The sequence below is a fragment of the Vicia villosa genome, linkage group LG2 (assembly GCF_029867415.1).
Source record: "Vicia villosa cultivar HV-30 ecotype Madison, WI linkage group LG2, Vvil1.0, whole genome shotgun sequence".
In the NCBI taxonomy this organism is placed as follows: Eukaryota; Viridiplantae; Streptophyta; class Magnoliopsida; order Fabales; family Fabaceae; genus Vicia; species Vicia villosa.
In genome coordinates, this window is record NC_081181.1 from 83,809,714 (window position 1) to 83,815,001 (window position 5,288).

Here is a 5,288-nt window from a genome sequence, read left to right on the forward strand (position 1 = left end):
TCCAACTGTGGAGTATACGGCCGTGGCCTAAAGTAAAGTCCACGGTTTTTTGGTATAGACCACGCCTTTTTTACAACCGTGGCTTTTTTAGGCCACGGTTTAGGTAGCTTGATTAAGGCCGCGGTTTGTACTTGCCATGACTTAAAAACTGTGGCTATATGGTAAAGCCATGGTTTCATTTTAACGTTTACGACACAGTATTAGTTCAAGATATAGCCACGGTTTGGTTATGACCACCTATTTAAAACCGTTGTTATATGTTATGCATTCTAAACCATTTATCTAGCCACGGTTTATTTCTGTATCATTATATATATATATATATTTAATAGGGCTATTTTGAGTAAGTGGATATGGAAAGCAATATCACAGTTTAAGCATTAGCAAATAACCATAACACATATTTATATGCATTAAACTTTTTTACCAGTACATATAACGGAAGTTAGTTACACATATACATGAATAAAAAATGTGGGGCATTTCAAGCTAACATATTAGAAACATGAAACCAGCAAGATAAAGCCTAGCTATTTTCAAGTGCTATTCAATCTTAGCATAAAAACCATAGATTTATGGTATGGAACAAGCCTAATTACTTATGTATGTATCAGGAGGACACAAGACCTATTATTTTCTTCATTGCCAAATATATCTCATCTCCTAAGATGCAAGGTATCAAGAGTGAGCTTGTAGGATCATCCTTTAAAGCTTCACTTGATTTCTGTTGAAACTGCAAATGCCAATGAAAAAGAATAGTTGATATAAAAAAACTGTTATTTATAAAATAGGTACTAATCTAAACTACAAAGCACCTGTTGTAACAAATAGTAATCAATGTCAATCAGCCATGTGGCCTTGTTGTTTCAATCTTTGTGCCACCTGTATGTTGATCAAGAAAACTATCCTAAGAATTGAGTAAATAAAAAGTGCTTGTTTGACATAGTGGGATCCATAGGATTGAACCCACCCGTTGGCACTGAAAGCAAAGCCAGATAATTTGACTGGAAATGAAACACAGTAAAATCACCACGCATGGTTGTTAACAGCAAGTTGTACCCCTGTCAAGGAAACCACCAGTGTTCAACCAAACATGTGGTGACAATAAACGGTGTAAAACTCAATCTCGAATGAAACCATGTACCTTAGAGTTTGTTGATAGTCAAGATCTTTGCAAGTAAATGAGCAGTTCCTCTAGAAAAAGAGTAGTCCAAACTCCATAGATTCAAATGTCTCAAAAGTCTCCTTGTCATCTCCTATGAAACCTGCATTGACAACACGGTTCAGGACTAAGGAAATGATAAATTGACATCAATTGGGATGAGCTCACATCTATGTTCTAGTATTCATAAACCTATTGACAAAGTATCAGCCAAAAAGTTACATCATCTTTGTGTGTTATTTCTTGGTTTACCCTGCAACAATGTTGAAATCGTTAGAAGAAGAAACAGGTGAAGACGATTTGGATTTGGGCGTAAAAAAACGAGTAACGTCGTAGAAAGACAAGATTGGAGAAGCATACCTGAAAGGCGGAGCATCTGGTTTTCTTTTTCTCTTCGTCGTTGTCGAAATTGCATTTGTTAATCTCTGATAGGTAACTGCCGAACTCATTCTTTACTTCACCGCTTTGCTTAGTTCTTGTCACCAACACGAAGCTTATGCTATGGTGAATCGAACCCCCAAGGAATTGAGCTCAATTTGTGACGGTGAATGTTCGATTCTGTCCGTAAAGAACCTAGGGTTTTGTGTTAAGAATCAAAATCGCGGTTGAAATGGAGGAATGATGTACTTCGGATGTGATTGGTGTTCCGAGACCTTTAATTCAAGCGAAGGCGATGATGGTGGTGGTTATCTAGCGGCGCCGGAAGTTACGAAGACGAGAAGAAGACGACGAAGCTGGCCTGTATTCATGGTTGTGAGATTGAATGAAGAAGATGGTTGAATGAGTCTAACCACCGTTCAGAAATGGAGATGTGAGAGAATGAGAGACGAGGGTTGAGTCGATCGAATGAGGAGGCGTGAGAGTTTTGGTGGTTGTTGAGTTTTGGCAGCTGATAGAAAGAAGAAGAAAGGGGTTGATGAGGTTTGGAAAGAAATTAGGTTTAGGAAAAAAATGGTTTGAGCGGCTTATCAAATTTTGTTTTGCGCCATTCATTATTTTATTTTTATTTTAGAGGGAAACTTTTTGGTTTGGGCGGCTTATTTAATTTTTTTTTGTAACCGTGGTAGTTGAAGAAAATACCACATATTCACACTCCAGATTTAATATTTCAAAACATATTTCCACGGTTTAAAAATCTAGGCCAAAGCATATATGTAGCCACAGTTTTTGAGCCGTGGAACAATTTGGCGTGGCCGTAGACCATTTTTCTTGTAGTGTCGAAGTTTTCTCAGTCCTTCTCCAATTTGTGTTCGCTGACGTTGGAAGGAAAAGAACCAAACTTCTCCGTCGTCTTCATTCTTCCTGATGTTGGAAGGAAAAGAACCATACGTAGGTAGCTGCGTACTCGTGAAAAAGATTAAAAATTGGGTCATGAAAAAAGGTCAAAAATTGAGTATTGGACCTCTGAGTATTGGACTTGTATATTAAATAAATAAATAAGTTGGAAATAATGGGGTTTGGTTTGGTTTGGTTTAGCAATATAAACTGTAAACCGAACCGAACCGCACAGTTCTACCAAATAAAGGTCCAAACGCATCTGAATCAAATGCGGTTTTTATGGTTTTCGATTTGGTTAGGTTCTGTTTTGCGGTTTTTTATTGGGTTGATTTAATTTAAAAAACCCCTAACGTTTTTTATCGAAAGATTCATTGTGAATTATATAAATAAAGTTGAGGAAGGGAAAGATAATGAAGTTGAAGACTGTTTGTGTCACTTAGAAGCATCCTAAGTAGAGAAAAATACTAATAAAGATTAAATATTTGAGTGACACTGAGGAAAAAACCATAAAACCAAAAAACTCAAAATTATAATGTCCTTAAATTGAATGAGTTTCCTCCGCATTAAAAGTATACTTTATTGGGTGACCAGCAGATTTTGTAACACCCTTCTAAATTCACTAATATTTTGCATACAATTTACAGAAATAATTCAAAGAAAATCACCACTCAAGGGTGTCACATTTCATATATACCATTCTAATAATGTTACTGCTCCGTAACACAGGTTTCATCAATAATAATAATAACGTCTGATAAAGATTAAATAAAACATCACAGCAGATTTATCGTCACAAAATAACTTCTTCGTAAACGAAACTCATAATAGTTTAGTTCATCACAACTAGGATTCAAAACGTCCTTATCATCCAAAATGTCAGGAAATAAATTAATTAAAACATAGTAATTATTCTCATAACATAGATTTCCTAACCTGATGTTACGTATTAGAGAAAGACACCTTCTAATAACGAAATCAATTAAAATACTCTTAAGCTATCTTCAAAGTCTCTACGAAATAACTTCTGATCACATCCGCGTTACCCACATGGAGGTAACATTCAAACAAAAAAGGGTGAGCAATCACAATTCATTATAAAAGATATACGAAAAGGAAGAGTAGTTACAAGCAGCATTATCATCATATAACACCTTTGAATTATGAACACATCATACTCACCGATACTTCTTAACAATAAACGAGAAACTTTTATCATCAAAATGTCATGTAGTCACATACCTTACCGTAATCAACACATCATAGGTCATCAACAAAATCATGCAATGTCACATAGAATGTTGATGCAATAACTGACTCAACGCACGTGGTACTAAACTCTTTGATGAACACTTGGTAATCACCCTCCAAAGATCCCCACCATAGAATCGATTCCCCTCTTGGAACTGGAGCACTTCAAAAAACACACTCAATCTGCACAATGGGATTGATGCACATCACATGAGGACCACCGTCCAAAAATAATGCTAAGAATGCATGATAAACAACAACGTCAAATAAAATTACCGACCACGACTAGTCAAGTGCATCATCATTCACACAATCATCACGTAACATGTAAAACATAATGAAAACATACTTGTCATAATAGTTTCATCATAGACATCATTAGCAACAACGAAAACTCCATAGCAACCACAACTAAAAAACGGGAAATTTAGGGCGGTTACATAAAACGCCATAATTTACGTTAAATTATGAGAGTTTTATGAAAGGTCGTAATTCGAATCATATTACGGCGGTTTCGGCCGCCACTACTTACATGAAATGTTTTTTAAACTCCCTCTTTCGTTTCCCTCAATTGGCCTGCTTTACACTCCCTCTTTTATTTCCAATTTTATTTTACCCTAAAAGGTTTTCTCTATCTCTATTTGGACTTTTTTCCCTTAATCTCTCTCACCACCGTACAATTTTGCGCTTTTTGCACCACTTCCTTTTCCTTTTTGATTTTCTAACGATCTTTGTTTAGTCTCTAGAGAAAAATAATGGGGAAAAGCCAGTGTTTTAAAAATCGGGCCGGACCGGTCAAAACCAGGAAAATCGCCGGTTTTTGTGAACCGGTAGTTTAAATGCATTTTTTATTTTATTTTATTTTTTATTCTAAAAAATTAAAACAATGTCATTTTGACTATTTTAATTAAAAATTAAAATTAAAATAAAAATAAAAAATAAAATAAAAAAATAAAAAAATGGTTTTAGATGCGGTTGATTTTGTTACAGATGATTTTGATATTGAAGAAGGAGATTTCAACATTGAAACAATTTTTTTATTGAAATTAAATTTAGTAGACAATAAAATTATTTTGTTATAAATTATCCAATTAAATTATGTATTAAACTTTTGTTTTTATTTTATAATTATGTACTATTTGATTGTGTGTGATACCTATGTGTAAAATTTGAATTTAAATTATGAACTTGTGAATTTTTTATAATATGATGTTTTCAAAAAATTTAAGTACTAGTTATATTTTGTAGGGATTGAATCATTTCGTTCGACAGATTTTATACCTATATAATTTTGTTATAACGACCGGTCTATTCAACCAAGTTATCCGGTTTAACCCGGTTTAGTCATGCGGTTCGACCAATGACCCAGTGGTTCGACCAATAAATCAGTGACCCAGTACCCTCACTGATTTGATGTCCGGTCCGGTTTTTAAAACACTGGAAAAAGCACAATTTTTGGTATTAGGTTTTGCGTTTTTATAAGTATTATGATTTTGATGATTGTTCTTTGCCTATTTGATGAATTATTGAAAACTAAAATTTATTTGTTTGTTTGTTTATTTTTAGGGTTCCTTATTTTTATGATTTATGTATAACCTTT

General features: G+C 34.3%; 2 long non-coding RNA genes across 2 annotated transcripts; both read right to left on the bottom strand.

The window, feature by feature from the left end:
- Window positions 1-436: 436 nt before the first annotated feature.
- On the bottom strand, window positions 437-901 carry LOC131646365 (uncharacterized). The gene is made up of 2 exons (XR_009297435.1): window positions 816-901; window positions 437-733 (listed from the first exon to the last, which is right to left on the bottom strand). It is a non-coding gene; the product is annotated as an uncharacterized LOC131646365 (long non-coding RNA).
- A 31-nt stretch (window positions 902-932) lies between these two features.
- Window positions 933-1,878, bottom strand: LOC131646366 (uncharacterized). Its single transcript, XR_009297436.1, has 4 exons — window positions 1,523-1,878; window positions 1,355-1,415; window positions 1,145-1,265; window positions 933-1,061 (listed from the first exon to the last, which is right to left on the bottom strand). It is a non-coding gene; the product is annotated as an uncharacterized LOC131646366 (long non-coding RNA).
- Window positions 1,879-5,288: the final 3,410 nt, after the last annotated feature.